Here is a 20,000-nt window from a genome sequence, read left to right as displayed (position 1 = left end):
AAAAAGAAGTTCCGAAGCCATTTTCTGTTTAAAGAGTATCATGAATAGAAAATTTTGAATAGTGCGAAATCAAGGAATGATCAAAAGGTATATATAAAACCTACTCAGAAGGACTTAGAAACGGTTACTTTAGTATAAAAAAATAGTGGAAAATATTATGGAAATTAATCACTATTGTAAGGGAAACATTCAACTCATCAGTACGAGAGAGAGAGAGAGAGAGAGGGGGGGGGGGGTGTGTGGCTCTACACTGCTAGTCGAATATATCTATGGAAAATGCGAGTATATCCAACAAATAAGAAAATAAATGAGAGAGAGAGAGAGAGAGAGAGAGAGAGAGAGAGAGGCAGGCAGGCATGGGCCTCTTACCTTGTCAATCATATCTCCGGAAACATAGGAATTATCTATAGGAAACGAGAGACAGTTGCGGCACTTAACCCCAGCCCGACCCCTTTACAATACGAGTGTTACCCATAGAATTACGTTTCCCTTCGTCTGGCGAAGAGCTGAATGGCAGGAGACACTCTAGAAAAGACAGACTTGAGTTCAGGATGTTTCTTTAGGGGTTGGGGGATGGGGTAGTGGATGGGGGTGGGGGTGATGGGGGGAGGGTGGTCATGTTGCAAAGGATATGACTGTCAGCGTTTCTGTCTGTTTCACTACAATTGAGCTCTGGAACACACACGAGTCGAGTCTACTAATCTCTCTCTCTCTCTCTCTCTCTCTCTCTCTCGTCTCCTGACTCCTCTCTCTCTCTCTCTCTCTCTCTCTCTCTCAAATTTACCCAGCATTTCATTCTTTCCTCACTCGTTTATTCTAAAAGGCTTCCCATCTGTCTGTTTGTCTGATTCATTTTCACGTAATTCTTTAGGCTGATTTGTCTGTCTGTTTACCGTCAGTCCAGACTTTATTTTCCTCATTTGCTGTTTCTTTGATTTCCTTTATTTTTGCTGTCTACCTCTCTGCCATCGGTCGCTATCTTTTCTTTATTTCTCTCCTTTCCTCTGTACAGTTTTTTTTAAAATTCTTTTTGCATGATTATTTGTTTCATTTTTGCCTGTCTCTTGTTGTAACAGGTAACTGAATAATATCAAATAAAGACACGAAAGCTGGGAATTTGAAATGCTTTAAAATCTGGGTGCGTATCAGAGAGGAGACAAAAATTGGATTCATTAGGAAAATAAATATAAATAATGCCATATAAATTTAATGTTAAATCTAGGGACACTCTAAAACAAAAGTCGGACACTGCAAACCTCCTTCAATCTAACCTAACCTATGGCGCCGCTTCCTTCCTAGGGCGTGCTCAGTGTGGATAGTATTAGACTATAATCGTTATCTCTTGGCCGAGAGGAGGAGGAGGAGGAGGAGGTCCCTTTTCGCCCAAAAAATACGGTGAAAATATATACATTACTCTATTTAGAATATATAGATTACCTTATTTAATTCTGCGTGCTTGTGAAGGATTACTATGGTTATTACCAAAAATTCTTGGCATGGTGCTGCTGCCATATCAAAGCCCTCAGGCAATTTGGTGTTCGAATTCACTACAGAAATAAACATTATTTCTTTATGTAACAAGCCACAACAACACAGAGACAGACACACATGTCGGGAGTTCCACTACCAAATTCCATAGCCTCCTCTATCTGGGAAAAAATATATGAAACACAGCTGAAGAACAGAAGACAAAGAATGAATTTCAAGGGGTTCATGATGAATAACACTGAAGGCAACGGAGTAGGGAACAGATATCTTGGGCTACAAGCTACATAATACTGGATGCATGTGGCAACATAATAAAGGACACTGAAGACTTCATACAAAGTACTGAAACAAAACTAAAATGAAAGACTTGAGAACAGATACAAAAGATTTTGCTATGAATTACACTGAAGTCAGAGATCAAGGGCTTCTTGGTAAACAACACTTAGGTTATGTGACGCAGAACAGATACCAAGGGCTTCATCCTAAATAGAATTTAACTCAGATGCTAAATAGAATTAAACTCAGATGAACTGAAGGCAAGTGACTACAGAACAGATACCAAGTGTTCCCTTCTGACCAAGACTGAAGCCACGTACCTGGAGAATAGTTACCACATTTTCATATTACTGTAATGAACACTGAAGGCATATGACTGAAGAACACGGCGAAAATGACTTATTTTCGCATGAGAAAACTAACCAGTTGCTTCGTGCTAACGAACACTGAAATACATCACCGGGGGAAGAGAAATATCACCAAGGCTTTATCTAATCGAAACCTAAAAATATTTGACAGTTGATCAAATACCCAACGTATTTTTTCAACGAATACAGATGCCATTATGACTGAACGACAGACGACGAGCGTTAACGGGAATTTGAAATCACATTGTCGCCGAAGAGTCGCAGGGGTTCGAAACTTCTGAAGGCACTGTAGAGTCCAAATCAACTGACTGATTTCATGCTAACAAACGCCTTCAACTGAAGCGTTTAAGCATCGAGAGCAGTTCGGCAGAACGGCAATTAACCCAGAAATTACAGGTGTTCGCCGTCTTAAGTATCCGTCATCGTATAATCTCCACGGCGTAGCTTTCTGACACAACTTGAGTTTTTCCGGAAGATAAATACATATATAGTAGGTCACTTTACAAGTTTGATGACAGGGAAAACTTTTACATTGATTCAATATACGGGTAAAAAGCTGATCAGTAGACTGAGTGATATGAAGACAATTAAGCAAATATACACACAACATGTAGCTGGCACTAATACATGTCCCTTATACATAAAGATAGATCCTCGAAACAGTTTTAGGCAATCGCCTAAATACAGCAGAAGGGAGAAAGTGGCACACGTATACAAGGAAATAATTGCAATGCATATAAGCATGCATATCCACATAATTAATGACATTCATAACATGTGAACGTCACAAATAATGAAAATGATGTTAGGTCACATGCCATTCTAACCAGCAGCCCTCAAGCTGAGAAGCCACTTGCATAGACAAACAAATTATTCCGAAGAAACAAACGACTTTGGAGATGTCATTCGTCTCATAAGTGAAACATCTGCTTTCGTTTACATCTGGAGTCCTCAGTTTCTTATCTTCCTCTCCTTCAGACACACATACACACGCATAAAAAGAGAGAGAGAGAGAGAGAGAGAGAGAGAGAGAGAGAGAATTTGAATACTGACTCTTGATTGACTCTTGATACAAACACACACACACACACTATATATATATATATATATATATATATATATATATGTATACATATACATATACATATATATATATATATATATATATATATATATATATATATATATATAATATATATATCAATGTACCTATATATATGCTTCTGTGTCTACACGCATACAAAGTAGAAGAGAGAGAGAGAGAGAGAGAGAGAGAGAGAGAGAGAGAGAGAGAGAGAGAGAGAGCTGCTACATGACAGAAAGGTGTCTTTTTCTCTCATCCGTTGGTGAAGGTCCTTACAATAGAACCGAAAAGTACCGGGTCAAAAGTACAATCACAGACAGACATACTAACACACACACCTAATGACAACTGTTTAGTGAGGTTCACAAACAATATATACATATATTTTTTTTCGGTTTCACTGTATCAGCTCTATCTGGGGTCCTGTTGCCCACGATTCTTATTTATTTGACGTACGGTGTGTGAAAAATTTCTCTGAGTTTGATTGATGGGTAGCGGCGCCTGCTGACACAGGCGGAAGGGGTTGGATTCCAAATGGAGAAGTTTGTCTACTGGTTGACGTTACGATAACTAAATAAATAAATGAATAAACAGATAACGCCGACAGATTATTTACATTACGGAGGGTTCATTTAGAAAAAAAAAATAGCACGAGGAGATCGTATCTTCTTACCTAAATTATCAAGTAACATTACACATTTACGAGGGAAGTAAGGACTGTTTTCCCAATATTAGTGAACTGAGGTTTTCAACAGCTTGGTTTCATTCCATTTCTGTCACGAAAAAAAAGTGAATTCCACGAAGCATGAAATAATTTCTTGCGCATGTGCAGAAGATCAGCTAGTTGCTTGGCGACGTGACAAAAGAATTACAGGGATTTCGTAAATGACGAAGACAATACGGCACTTACCTCCAACACTGGAGCAGCACTTTTGCCTAAACTACGTAACAGTTCAGTTTATCAGATCTTGCCATTACGCGCTTTTATTCCAAACTATTTCGACGTTACAGGGGAGGAAATGTCAGTCACGCCCTCCTCGATCTATCATTAACCTGGGCAATACCAAAGGAAATTCTTGGGAACCAGAAGCAAGCATAGAGATTTGCGCAACAAAACGAACAGTCTATAAGAAATATATTATATATAATAAAAAAAAAAAACGTTTTTGAAAAAGGGAGGAAAACGCGGAGGGCGTTTGAAATCTGAAAATTTGAAATTTCAAATTGAAGACCAATTTGAAACCATACCTGATATAGGTCCACTCGGCAATTATCCTCAATCAACTGTCAAAAAGTTCACCTTAGGTTCAATCCTCACCAACACCTCGGGCTACGAAAGAAAGTGATGGATGGCTCTCTTTGGAGCCTGGGTTGCGTTCAGACAGTTTGAATACGCTAGAACAAAACAGTTACGGACCACTTTTCAGGGGTGCGTTCAGTGACACCTGAATTCGAGACAACACGCTTTCTTGGGATGCATTCAGCCAGCCAGATTTAAATTGTAACTGAGCGGGGATGAATTAAACAACAGTAACGCAAAGGAAGAAACAAAAAAAAAAAAAAAAAGGGACCGGGGCAAAACTGTCTTCTAGCCTTAAAAGTTTTGTAATTTACTTGATTTTGAAAAGCTAGGTTTATCTTACAATAAAATGCTTAGCTGTGTGCTCAATCAGATGTCGATAATGTTTTAAGAGGAGATAGTAATTCAGCCCAGCATGACAATCAATCTGTAAAACTGACAGCTTCAAAATATATATTCTCGTTTATCCCATTTGCATTATATAGATTAGTTGTAACTTCACAGAAACGATGACAACAACTTTACCGTAGGTAGTGGATGTTCAAAATGTACTTTCAAGCCTATGCTAATATTCACTTAACTTAATGTTCAGCCAAAATATCGGTTTTATTTTTATCTTCCCAGTAGACAGGGTTCTCTTTCTCTTTTCCCAAAACTACCTCACTGGTTTGAAAAGATAATATATATATAATGAATATATATATATATATATATATATATATATATATATATATATATATATATATATATATATATATATATTATATGAAATGAACGGGACTGACGCAAATGGAACAAAGAAAAGAAAAAAATCAACAATATTCTTATTCCTGACCCTTACGTATACTATATGCTTAATGAAACGATTGCCTACGTAACCCGCCGGCGGATGTTCATCTCGCAATCCTTGAGCAGGGCATACATGAAACATATTTAGAGAATTCGTAACGAAAAGGAAGGATATTATCATTGCTCTTATATATATTGTCCTCGCGCTTGTCAGCTGATGGAGCGGAAGTTGCCCAATAAGGCCCAATGATACACACACATCAATTTCTGTCGCGATACGGAGCATTTGCATGATGCATGTTGATGTGACAGGCTGTGTGGTGATTATGGCATTCGAGCCGTAATTTCTCTCTCTCTCTCTCTCTCTCTCTCTCTATACATACTTACACATATATATTAATATATATTTAATATATAACAACATATATATATATATATATATATATATCTCGAAACTACCAAATGTTCCTTTAAAATCATTCGCTCTACCTCGGAATAATATCATGCTTTAACCCGAGGGAATTTATTAAGCGAATAAATAGAATTGGCGATCGACAGGCCGCCGAAACCAACGGACCTCCCAAAATTCCAGGACTGGCACTGAAGCCGTTAAACCACCCCGACAAAACGATTTTGTGACCTGTTAGACTGTACTGCGAAAAATGTGCGTGTGACGTGAATCGTCATGATGATTAAAGGGAATATTTGGAATAGCCCCGCCCTCCTAAAATACGACCATGACTACTGGGTCCTAAGCGGACTATTAGAGTCTAATGGCGCTGGCCTCTTTGGATGTCATCCGAAACGCCATTTGTGAACGTCTCCATAATTGTGAGTTGCCGATCCGTAAGTGAAAAAGAGAGTTCACCGCTCCCGAAAATAAGGCTCCATAAATCAGGTGGAGCAGAAGGCTGGGAATATTATTAATGGCGATATCCTTCGATAAACGAACTCTCCGAGGGAAATAACAGATAAATACCAATAAACGTGGAGACAATCATATGGAAGGAATAAACAGAAAAAAACTGCAAGTAATAACTAAAAACAAGGAACTCAGAAAATAAGAATTTTGAAGTGATTCTTATTTTACGTATTCAATATCATCTAAAGTGTAAGAAACTTTAACTGCAAAGGTTGAGCAAAGGCAAGCCATTGGAGCATTTTTATGCCAATTGTAGACTTGCTTTCGTCGTAATATAACTTCAGTACAGACTGCATGATACACATTCTAGTCTTCAAAAAAAAGAAAAGAAAAGAAAAAAAAAAAAAAAAAAAAAAAAAACTAAGCGCCTTTTCGTTGTTTCATGGCCTACCTCTCGAAAGTTTCCTTAAACTCCCACCCCTCACTCTTACAGTGACTATCCTGGAACATCCACCAGATTTAACCGACATCCACACAAAACATCAGCTATCTATCCATTTCCCCAGTCTCTTTATTCCTAGAGGAAAAATCCTGGACCCTCCTGGACCCTCTAGGAAAAACCTTCCAGGGAAACCCTGGACCATCCTGGATATCCACTTAAAACAGCAGATATCTTACAGAGAGACAAACAAACATTCAGAAAGTTGAAACAAGCAACGTCAACCCCGTACCGAATGACACAAGCCACGCTTAATCGTAAGTGATGTAGTATAAAGTAACTATAAGTTACGCCGTGGCATGAAATAAAGATGCCGTGGAGCAGTCAGTCACTCGCCCGTCCTTACATCACAATTAGCGAGGAGACTCTTACGGGACAGGCCAGAATCTGTAGCAGGAAAGTCGATTCGGATCCCGAATGCAACGCCACGATGCCTGAGCCTTCTTATGAGAATCAGGTATGGACACAGGAAGTGTCATCACTGACAGCCCTCGCTTCATTACTTATTAATTACCGCTGATAAGAAAGGACCTGAGTGGTGATGGCCTTCCTTATTTGGCAACTGATGTCGTTCTTCGTGTTATTTCCAGCTTCCTTAAGCGGTTCTTTCTCTTCATGTCGTCTTTTGTAACGTGTCGTCTTAAAGAAGTATGCAGGAGACTTTTGTAATGGATGAAGTAGGCTAACGATAACACCGTTCCATAAAACATGAACGGAAAGAAATAAAACGTAACAGAAAAAGAAAGAAAACAAATATAAGAAGCCTTTCATTTGATAACCAAGACGGCACGCTCTTATGACATATGACTCCACAAGACATATTTCAAGACATATTTCCAGGGACGTTAATCAAGTCCAGTACAGTACAGTGGCCGAGATTGATATTTATACATTCTACGGCCTACAGCGATGCCATACGAAAGGAAGACACAACCTCTCTTTTCAGAGAGGAAATAAGCAGCTACGTGGGTTCCATATAAGTCATTCCGATTCTGACGTTGATAACAGGGTTTATAAAGCATGACAATTCGTGACCCGGCTGGAACATCGTGTGATTGATACTACCATATCCGCTGGTGACTTCACCTTTCTCTCTCTCTCTCTCTCTCTCTCTCTCTCTCTTTTGTTCTTTCTCTTCGCTCTACCTCCTCCAGTTCTCCTTCTCTTTTTCGCTCTTTCTATTCATTTCCCATCCTTATTTCTGTCCTATTTTCTCTCTTCTTCATTCTTATTCCATCTTCTTCCTATCTCCCTAATACCCTTAATAAAATCCCCCTACCGTGTTTTTACCCCGTTTTCTCTCATTCTTCTGTAATCCCTTCCTCCATTTCTCTATCTCGATATTTACTAACCTCCTGTTCTTTTTCCCTAGGGTTTTCTCACCTCCTCTATTAGTCTTTCCTCCATTTCTCTCTCTCTCTCTCTCTCACGTGTTTATTATCAGTTTTCTCTCTTCTGACACCCTTTCCATTCTAGGTCCTTCTTCAATCTTCTTCTCTCTATTTAGTGTTTCCACGACTCTCTTATTTCATCTTATTATACCTTCCCTCATTTCCATCTCAAATTCTTATAATTTTACTCATTTATTTTTCCATCGCTCTGTATTTCTTTTATTTGCCATTGTCTCTCCTTCTTCCTACAGTTTTTCTCTCTCATTCATTTCTCAATCTCTCTGAACATTTCATTCATTTAGCCTTGTCTTTCGTCCTCCATTTCCACCTAACTCTCTCTCTCTCTCTCTCTCTCTCTCTCTCTCTCTCTCTCTCTCTCTCTGAATACAAATTGACACCTTGAACCCTCCAGGTAACCGATTGTTTTCATATCCGGTCTGGATTCATAGCTCTAGGGCTGGCATGTTGGCTTTCTGTTAAGCCAAGGGGAAAAAAAAAAAATCAAACGGATTTGAAAGTTAAAAACCTTTTTTAAGGTATTCTGGAATTTCTAGTAAAAAATTGTGTGTGATGCTTGTAACTTACTAAACACTGATCTTACTTAGGTATGTAATTAAGAGTACACTGCATATATATATATTATATATATATTATATATGTATATATATATATATATGCATATAGATTATATACATATTATATATATGTATATATGTATAAATATATATATATATATATATATATATATATAGGTATATATATAATATATTTTTATCTATTAACATCATGTAGTTATCGTGTATGCAAGCGCACATAGTATATAATGTGCGTTTGGAATATTTCTAAGTTAAGTGCATTTACTTTTCCTTTGCAAGTTATTTTGTAAGAAACAAACAAACAATCTAACACTCACGTTCTAATATATATATTGTTGTAACCATTTGTATCTATATACTTTCATTTATACTATAATATATATATATATATATAATATATATAAATATATATGGATATATATGCATATATATGAGAATATAGATGTATATGTATACATAGAAATATACACATTCATATACATTCATATATATAAATAGATATATATATAATATTTATTTGTGTATATATATGTGTGTATATCCTATATATATATATATATATATATAGATATATATAGTATATATGATAGATAAAATATAAAAATTTGTTGCTTATATACTTGCAAATGTAAATGTACTAAATTTTATATGTGCGTGCATCCATACACAATAACCACATAAAATTAATACAGAAGCACAGGCGGGCGTGTGAGCTCTTAACCACCAAAGTCTTCTCCATCTTGTATCCCGGATTCAGCCAGCTTCATGGATTTCATTCAACCGCTGAATTCGCTGTGCAACAATATGTGATTCTTCCATTTCGGTATTAACTGTTTTTGGGGCTGAAGTTGTTCCTTGCTTTTTTTTTTCTATTTGTAATCTTTTTGCTTTACCGATCTTTTTTTCCTTGATGAACCAAAATACCGGTTTGTCGTGTAAAGCAAACTCCTTTCTTTTTCTATCTCCTCAGAGATAAAAATAACCTCAGAGAGAGAGAGAGAGAGAGAGAGAGAGAGAGAGAGAGAGAGAGAGAGAGAGAGAGAGAGAGAGACTCTTTATTACCCGAACGTGGGATAATTATCGTTTTGCCTCACCGATGGGAATAGGATATCCGTTAATTAAGGCGCAATTAAGACCGTTAATGAAACACCTTCGCGTGACATTTATTAGTCTTAGATGATCGTCCGTAATACTACAGGCTCGAAAAACGCCCCCCCCCCAAGCCCCCACCTTTCCCAAATCATCATCCTCATCATTATCAGAAAGCTCCACTGGCTGCAGCATCGTGTCTACTACGTAAGAGCTGATACTCCTCATTCTGTTGGGTTGACTTTTAGGTGACACAACCGACTTAATCGCACGTTTCCTAGCAGGACGATAACCCCGCAGTTAAATTCTGAAACGAGGGTGGAAAATAAGACAAAAAGAAAGAATATAATGCCTACAGTCATCGCGCGTGACAACTGTCGACTTACCTCGCTCTCTGCAATTGCATACATCCAAGGAGAAGTTCGTTCTCACTAGAGTAGTGAGAATTCTCACTAGAAGTAGTGAGAATATCGGGAATACTAAGCCAAGTCTCCGAATGGGTATGTTTAAGCCACCGCAGTTAAAATGCAGTTATAATGAAAACTGTCCAACCGATCAGAGTATCAAGTTGACTCCCGTTAAACCAATCAGAATTGCGCTAGTTTTCCAAAGAGCCCTTTCCTACGACTCAGATCATTCCGAAGCATATAGATAAAAATGGAATGCAGCTGCATTCAGCTAATAAGAAGTGATAACGAAGAGTTCTCTTTACTATTTAGCGGTTTCAATACAGCGTATATAACGACCCAGATGACACCAGGTCTCGAGATAACGCAAACCAGGTCACTTAACTGCAGTTTCTTACCGGCAGTAATGGTGAGAAAATACGATAACTGGTTCTTTTGTCTTTTCATAAAATTGACAGTACCCAAGATTGTGAGAAATGAGTAAGGTTCCTACTTTGATAAGACTTTGGATACTAATACTACCACTACTAATTCTACTACTAATGATAATAATAATGCTAATTGTACCCTACAGATCAAACATCCTATAAATACATAGGATGAATTTACAACTACTTGTTTTGCTATTACCATTACAGTCATTACTGTTTCTATTCCATTGAATCAAAGTTCCCTCAATTTAACTAGAGTTTCTACCATTACTACTACTACCGCGACTACTTCTACTACTATCAATATTACTAATTTTAATTGGTTTGTTTGTTTGTATGGTGTTTTGACGTTGCATGGATTTGTTTGTATGGTGCTTTTACGTTGCATGGAACCAGTGGTTATTCAGCAACGGGACCAACGGCTTTACGTGACTTCCGAACCAGAAGTACACATCTCTACCTCCTCAATGGAATGGCCGAGAATCGAACCCGCGACTACCGAGGTGGGACGCCAACACCATACCAACCACGCCACTGAGGCGCTTACGTTGCATGTACGTTGCATGGAACCAGTGGTTAATTCAGCAACGGGACCAAAGGCTTTACGTGACTTCCGAACCACGTCGAGAGTGAATTTCTATCACCAGAAATACACATATCTAACTCCCTAATGAAATGCCCGAGAATCGAACTCACGGCCTACGAGGGGGCACGCAAGCACCATATAGCGACCACGCCACCGAGGCGCTAAATTTAATCGGTGACAAGAAATCAAACTAGAATCGTGAGCTTCCTAATTTTATAAATAATATGCACTGAGAATTAATGTCATAACACCTCAAAAAATGTCACTTGACAATGCTTGCGAGGTCGGAAATTCCGTGATTAAATTGTGTAAAATCTCCCTACGACTACGAAGACGCTGAGGACATCAAAATCCACGGTTTGCTGTTGGTGGACTGGCAATGGGATTCAATGATATATTCGAGCGCCAGTTTATGACCGGTCATTCCGTTCCATGCATTGGACAATGAAACACCGACTATCCTCAGGTTCATCATGACTGGCCAAGTGCCTTGGACAGGATTCAGATACAATGGCGCAATGGTATTAAAAGTCTGATGCCACAGGCAATGGGTCACGATGAGACCCAAACCTCACAGGAATTTCGTTATGAAGACAAACAAAAATAGGAAAGCAAATTAGGGAGAAATAAACTCGATTCCTCTTTTATTTAAAAATGGAACACTTAAAAGTACCATAACAAAAACAACTGTCAATTATCTAAATCTTTTAATCTTGTCAACATAATTCATAAGAAGAAAATAGGACATTTTGATAAAAATAAACCCGAATTCTTCTTCTCTCATGATATGGATACATAATAGCTTTAATTTTAATTAATTTATGTTAAAGAGAATACAAGAACCCGTAAGAAACATGGTTCGGCGTTGCGTTGGAGGACGTTTTTCCAAGTCAAGTGGTTCCTTAATATTAAAAAAACCTCTGAATACTTTCAAAGTTCATCTGGGTCAACCATCCTGAAAAGGAAGCCTTTTCATCGCCGTTTCAATAAATCAATTAAAAATAGACGTAGTTCATTTGGTTTCAGTTTGTCTTTAACCACTGTAGACGTTTTATAAGCGAAAAAGTATTTCTATTCATCTTTATGAAAAAGTTCTAAACATCAGTCAAATGAAAGCGATTCCAGGGTGGAGGCACTTTTGATGAGCGAAGAGTTACGACACAAACACTGAATTCACGAGACACACAATAACATTACACGATAATAACAGAACTGGGACGTAAATCTTGATCACTCTCACTGTTTAAAAATGGTCTCAAAGAATCTTTGCAACTGATCACGTATTTTCTCAGTTTCTTAGGCGTCTTACTACTGTAGTATATATCCTTTCATCTCGGTGTACGTCCTTATAACTTTGCTCACTGGAAATGTCCTGTACATAATTCTTGAATCACTCACTGGCCGGATACGCAACCACATTAAAAGCCTTTTTCACAAAATCACACATTCTTAGCGTTTCTGATCGTTATGACATCGCCGTAAAACTACAGGCAGGTTTTCCTTTGGTGGAGCTGAATCAACAATCTTTTCCGCAACAATTACCCTGCCGTTTCTCAGTATAACTCATTTCCGGTTTCAAAACACACTGAATCACCAGAGAGAGATTTGACCGTCTTTGATGTATTTCGAAGGCAAATAAGCGTTTGCCCAAATATTCAGGTTATCTCACTGCACTTGTGAACGGTCAAATGGTACACCAGTGAACCACGATTTGTCACTTTGATGTTCTTTCATCCTTCCCTCAGTAAAAGCAAGTCTTGGGACAAATATCCTCTGGCTGTACACTTGGAAACCCATTCACATAATCAAATATCACGCCGTTTTGCTGCTGAAAGTGACGTCATTGCTTGAAGTAGTGCGCAAGCGCAGCTTGCGATGGCGTCGGTGGGTAGAGGACCCTCGGCGTGACCAGCGTAGGCGACGACGAAGTCGTCGTCACGCCCACGGTAGGAAGGGTGGGCGACAGCGTGGGCGTCCCTTCGAGAGGCGATCCGGGAGTAGGAGATATCGCTGCAGCGGATCGGCTGAGGGCTGCCAGCTGGGCCTACGGAATGAGGAGGAAAATTAGGATTTGCTATTATGAAATTCACTCTTCTTCATTCAAAAAATAAATTTGGCAAATGATAAATAGTATCGTAGGAGGCCTTTCATATCACTTCTGAGGCTTACAAACTTGGCATGGGAGATTAAAACTTGACTAAGTTCCTGGGATCATATCCTCTTGAATTAACTTTTCGAAAAAAAAAGTTTGCAAATGACAATCTTAGGGTCTTGCAACCACTTGCAATGATAACAGGAGTTCTCCGTAACTTGGTGTGAATCATTATGGTTAATTAACTGTTTTTTCTTAAATCAAAACATTAAAAATATATTAAAAAATATTTCCTGAGACCTTACGCACTGAAATACTAAAACTGTTATTGAATCACGAAGCTGATTATTGGTTTGTCTCGTCTCCTAGGACTTGTTTACAAAATAAAAACTGAAAGGTAATCCTTTAGATCTGCCATATGTAATATCAACAGTAGCATAATTGTTTAAATGATTCTTTCCAAGTGGAATATGAAAAACATACTCATAAATAAATGACTGAATTACATAAGCTTCATCTTACAAAGTTGAAAGAGCTGTAAATTTTGATGACGAAATCTGAACATAAGCGTGTTTTATTATTTTTATTTTTTTTATTTTTATAAAGGTAGTGAAAGGTGGATCTTTGGGTTAGAGACCAGTTGTGTTTCGAACACGTCGACACTAAACTTAGCGGGCTCTGTTAAAATTCTAAAGGAATTTCACCGTCCTCGCGATGAGCCCGGAACATATGAGAACATATCGAGAAGTTATGACTCACTGCTGAAGACTTACATGACGATAGTACAGATCCATTGACGAAGTGAGGGCGGCCATGGAGGACAGTGCGCCGACAGCCGACAGGTGAGCGGGATGGGTAGGAGCTGGGACACCTGCTGGTGAAGGATAGGGCCAATAGCTACCCAGGAGTCGGCCGTAGCCTCCTTCAGCAAGGAGCTCCAAGCCCACGGCTGTCTGTCGTTTCCATTTCGTTCTGGCAAAAAAAAAAAATCATTTTTTTTTTTTTAAAGTTTCTTAAAAATGGAAACGCGGGTAACCATTGTTTATTGATTAAATGATATATTTAATACTTCTCTAATTAATGAATAAATTAGTAACTAAATAAATAACTCAAACATGCAATGCAGAGCCTAATCGGTTTTAGTAAAACTCCCAACTTTCTATTTTTAATGTTTTCGTGTTTTTCCTGGCTAAGAACATTTCCTTTAGACTTTGATGAAAAATGAGCGAAATCATAATTACTGAAATATTGTCAGTTGTTTCAAGTTTTGCTGAGAGTTAAACATCGAGGATTATTTGCAATGTTGTCTATGGCCCGCTACCCATGAGATAATACATGATCCATATATCCTATATATATATAATATATATTATATATATATATATATATATATAGATATATATAGGAGCTTCAGAAGGTGTCCATGATACAACGATTAAAAGGAATCATGGTTTGGTTATTTACAACGAAACGTTTTCGCACATAAAACTTCTGTGCATCATCAGTCTGTAAAAGAGCAAAGAGACACTAAATAACATTCAATGATAAAAAAGGAACTCACAAATATTAAAATGGTCTTAAAAATTAAAAATCAAAGTAAAAACAAACAAAGTAAAGAGAGAGAGAGAACAACCCCAAACACCAAACCGTCCATAATGTAGAGAGAAGATGGAATGACTAAAAACCAGTTGACGAAGACGACGTCAACTATGCCAGGTATAGAGTTGCTGAGGAGGTATTGCTATTGAGTGAAGGAACAAGTTTCTTAATGTATAAACGACTCGAGGGTAGATAGGTGGTCAGGATTTTTGACATAATCTATTATTTTGAATTGTTCTTTTTTTATTTCGATTTTGCAATTAGAAGCGTGGTTCCTGATATTGGAAAATTCAGGCTGTTTTATTTTCTGACCAGTACGGAAGCTGAAACCCAGATGGCTACAATATCTGACCCTCATGCAGCCTCCGAGTCGATCCAAAGTAAGAGCCCGGACATCCAGGGCAAATAAATTTATATATGACGTTGGATCTCATGAAGGGCTGAAGGCGGTCTTTAAAGTTAAAGAAGGAGCCAATTGTACAGGGATTATTTGTTATAAGTTTGACTCTGAGACAAGGAATCTCTTGTTCAATAATTCGTGCGAGATTGGACGAGAATTTGAAGTCAGGCATATATGGGATAGTTGCATAAAACAGTTTCTTAGGAACATCAAAATTAGGCAATGGTGGATGAAAAAATTTGGCAAGTATTCGATTGATCATTCTAAAAACTATTTCTTGTGGGAATGAATGGCCTTGAAAAAGCTTAATAAAAACGTGATCTCATCATGAAAAATCTTCCAATATCAGGAACCACGCTTCTATTGCAAAATCGAAATAAAAAAAAGAACAATTCAAAATAATAGGATATGTCAAAAATAAAAATCCTGACCACCTAACTACCTCGAGTCGTTATACATTAAGAAACTTGTTCCTCCTTCACTCAATAGCAATACCTCCTCAGCAACTCTATACCTGGCATAGTTGACGTCAGTCTTTCGTCAACTGGTTTTTTAGTCATTCCATCTTCTCTCTACATTATGGACGGTTGGTGTTTGGGGTTGTTTCTCTCTCTCTTTACCTTTGTTTGTTTTTTACTTTGTTTTTTTATTTTAATTTTTAAGACCATTTTAATATTTGTGAGTTCCTTTTTTATCATTGAATGTTATTTATGTGTCTCTTTGCTCTTTTACAGACTGATGATGCACAGAAGTTTTATGTGCGAAACGTTTGTTTCGTTTGTTAAATAAACCTGATTCCTTTTAATCGTTGTATCATGGACACCTTCTGAAGCTGAAGCCTCCTATATATTATACTGTAGCCTCTATATATATATATATATATATATATATATATTAATATATATATATATATATATATGAGAGAGAGAGAGAGAGAGAGAGAGAGAGAGAGAGAGAGAGAGAGAGAGAGGTAAAGGTTTACCTAGCCGTAGTTTACTTCTCGGAATTCAAACTCAAGCATAGCTTTCGTAAACTAGCTAACTGAAGAATACAGAATAACATAAAAATTCAGACCTTAAAAGACAATAGAAAGGTGAACATGAATCACAGTTTAGTGACAGGAATATGCTGATCACCGGAAGAAGTGTGAGCCCCGTTAATTATTACAGAAAGAGAACATAACATTCACACCCAATCTAAAACTTAACAAAGATTTTTAAAGGTAACACGCAGTCTTAGTTATCCTTCTGAGTTAGGACGGAGGCTCGAACTTCGTAAATCAGGTAACACCTGATTAAAATAATAATAATAATAATAATAGTAGTAGTGGTAGTGATAATAACAGACACAAAGCGGAAAGAGAAAAGAAAAACAAGATCGAGGATTCACCCTCATAAACAACAAACATCTCATCCATTAGAGGCATTGAAAATCACATAAAAACTGATGGAAGAGGGCGATGGACATCAATAAATAAGGATAATAGCCTCGGTGTGACCGGCGAAACGAGCTCCGTCAGAAATTACGATGGTTAATGATGCTGATTAAGAAAGGAAGAGAGCGAAGGGAGAATAAAGAAGTAAATGAGGCAAAATAATAATAAAAAAACAAGTTTTATATCATATGATAAATGTGTTCATTTTCATTTTATTTTGTTGCACGTAACACAAATAAGCCATTGGAGTTAGGGTGGGCCATTTATCAAAAGCCAGCGGAAACTAAATTCTCTCTCTCTCTCTCTCTCTCTCTCTCTCTCTCTCTCTCTCTCTCTCTCTCTCTCTCTCTCTCTCTCTAGGGCAATAACTAATTTCTGTATTTTTTCAGATTTCGATAAGGTTTCAACGAAAGAAATTCACAGGAAATCCGGCTCTTTATTAACATGCTTCGGTGTTACACTAGGCATCTTATATAATGATTATCTCCTGTCATATTATTTTTATGTCCCTTTACTTTCAAAAATACAACTGAGAACACATACACCCACACTACTCACACACACAGACGCACACACAAACTCACTGTCCTGCCCATAATTCATTACCATTTTTGTAGATATGAGAGAGAGAGAGAGAGAGAGAGAGAGAGAGAGAGAGAGACCTTACCTACAGACCTTACAGTTCGTTCGGGTTTGCCCCAGGTCCCTCAGTGTGAGGCACCTCTAATGTCTACCAGAGAGTTGCTAGTACATCTTCCGGTATATTTTGCATCTTCCAATCTTGGATGGTCTGGGATGCAGTTTAGATATTTGTCGAGCTTATTCTTAAACACATCTACGCTCACTCCTGATATATTCCTCAGATGAGCTGGCAACGCATTGAATAGACGCTGCATTATCGATGCTGGTGCGTAGTGGATTAATGTCCTGTGTGCTTTCCTTATTTTTCCTGGTATTGTTTTGGGCACTATTAATCTACCTCTGCTTGCTCTTTCTGATATTTTTAGTTCCATGATATTTTCTGTTATTCCTTCTATCTGTTTCCATGCCTGAATTATCATGTAGCGTTCTCTTCTCCTTTCTAGACTATATAATTTTTAATGATTGTAGTCTTTCCCAGTAGTCAAGGTCCTTAACTTCTTCTATTCTAGCTGTAAAGGACCTTTGTACACTCTCTATTTGTGCAATATCCTTTTGATAGTGTGGGTACCATATCATATTTGCAATATTCAAGTGGGACTGACTACGAACATATGTTTGATAAAGCATAATCATGTGTTCAGCTTTTCCCTTGTTTGAAGTGCCGTAACAACATTCCCATTTTTGCTTTACATTTTGCCAAAAGAATTGCTATATATCAGAGAGAGAGAGAGAGAGAGAGAGAAGAGAGAGAGAGAGAGAGCACAGTATGCTCTCTCTCTCTCTCTCTCTCTATCTCTCTCTCTCTCTCTGATATATATATATATATATATATATAATATAAAAAATATATATATATATATATATATATATAATATAAATATATATATTTACATACTACATACATACATGCATACATACATTTATCAATAAGATCATTAGCAATGAGATTAATACAAAACTGGAATGTAATAGTAATAAAACTAATGATAATATTATAAGTGATCTTGCTGTTATTACTAAAACGTGCTATAAAGTTATTATAACCGATATTACTACTAATAATATTGCTAATACTAATACTTCTACTGCTGCTACCGCTACTACTACTACTACTACTGCTGCTACTGCTACTTCAGCAACTAATAATATAATAACAATACTACTGATATAATAACAGTACCACAGAAGATAAAAGACCGCTTTTATCGCCATGTCTTGCATAAGAACGACGCCGGATGAGGATATAATAACGGATTACTAGTTACATTAGTTCATAGTTTACAGGTGCGTTGAAGTTTCCACAGGACTGGATTGCACCGAATGCATTAACCTATGACAGATAACTTTTATGTGTGGTAGGCAATAGTCCAGTCACTCAAATTTGTATAAATGGGCAAGCTGTATATATGTACGTATGTGTATATACATGTAAATATATATATATATATATATCTATGATATATATATATTAATATATATATATTATATATATTATATATGTATGTATTTATAACTGAATCACGAAAGTTAGGAACGTGATAAATCCATAAATAAAGATATATGCCGCGAAGGAAAAATAAATGAAAGAGTAACTGCGAGACCTTTCGACGTTTCCACGTCCTTTACTGAGCAGAACTGACATACATTGGACAAAAGACAAAACAAGAAGATTCGTATAACTGACGGATAGGGATTATAAAGAGATTAGTACCTAGAATCCGACACACCTTCCCAAAACAAGCATGAACAATGGGTGCGATTAAAAGTTTAAGATAACCATCTCAGATACAAGGACAAGACAATTAAAGAATTATAGGTGACAGCTGTTCAGAACTTTGGTAAACAAAACCATGTTCACAATACATATTCACAATACAGGTTAGACATACATTACAACGAAGATAACTCAAAGGCAACTAATTTTTATTTAAGTCTGTAATTATATCTTTGAGGTCATTCTTAAACGTGTTACAAATACAAGGGTCTAAATGAAAAAGGCCACGACTAACATTGAAATTACAATGAAAAGTCAGTTGTATTAAAGCAGATTCTAAAAGATTTCGTGATAAGACATCTCTTGACCTTGCAATTACTGAACTACCAGCCCAATTTATTCGGTGGTTGTTTTCACTTAAATGAATGAATATTGCATTAGATGTTTGCCCAGTTTTTACAGAATATTTATGCTGGCTTAGCCTTACTTCTAGGCCCTTGCTAGACTGTCCGAGATAAAATGAGGGACAATCCATACATGGAATTTTATATATTATGTTGTTGCTTTGTCTGGGGCTATTTTCTATTAACATTCCATGTAGTGTGTTATTATAGGAGAAAACAAGGTTGACATTAAAAGCTTTTAACAATGATTTAATGGTTTCAAATCCGTTAAAAAAAGGCAAACTGAGAATGTTCTTAAAATTTTCTTTCTGCGTGTTGCTTACATTATAAAACTTTTAATCTTAAACTTTTATCTTAAACTTTTAATCGCACCCATTGTTCATGCTTGTTTGGGAAGGTTACTCTCTTCCAGGTGTGTCGGATTCTAGGTACTAATCTCTTTATAATCCCTATCTGTCAGTTATACGAATCTTCTTGTTTTGTCTTTTGTCCCATGTATGTCAGTTCTGCTCAGTAAAGGACGTGGAAACGTCGAAAGGTCTCACAGT

General features: G+C 37.1%; 1 pseudogene; it reads right to left on the bottom strand.

Annotated features, from left to right (window-relative positions):
• Positions 1–11,872: 11,872 nt before the first annotated feature.
• Positions 11,873–20,000, bottom strand: part of LOC135219134 (barH-like 2 homeobox protein) — a 115,512-nt pseudogene continuing 107,384 nt past the window's right edge.

Source organism: Macrobrachium nipponense, chromosome 1 (assembly GCF_015104395.2).
Source record: "Macrobrachium nipponense isolate FS-2020 chromosome 1, ASM1510439v2, whole genome shotgun sequence".
Taxonomy (NCBI): Eukaryota; Metazoa; Arthropoda; class Malacostraca; order Decapoda; family Palaemonidae; genus Macrobrachium; species Macrobrachium nipponense.
The sequence above is the reverse complement of the archived record's forward strand: the minus strand, read 5'-3'. Positions and strand labels throughout refer to the sequence as shown.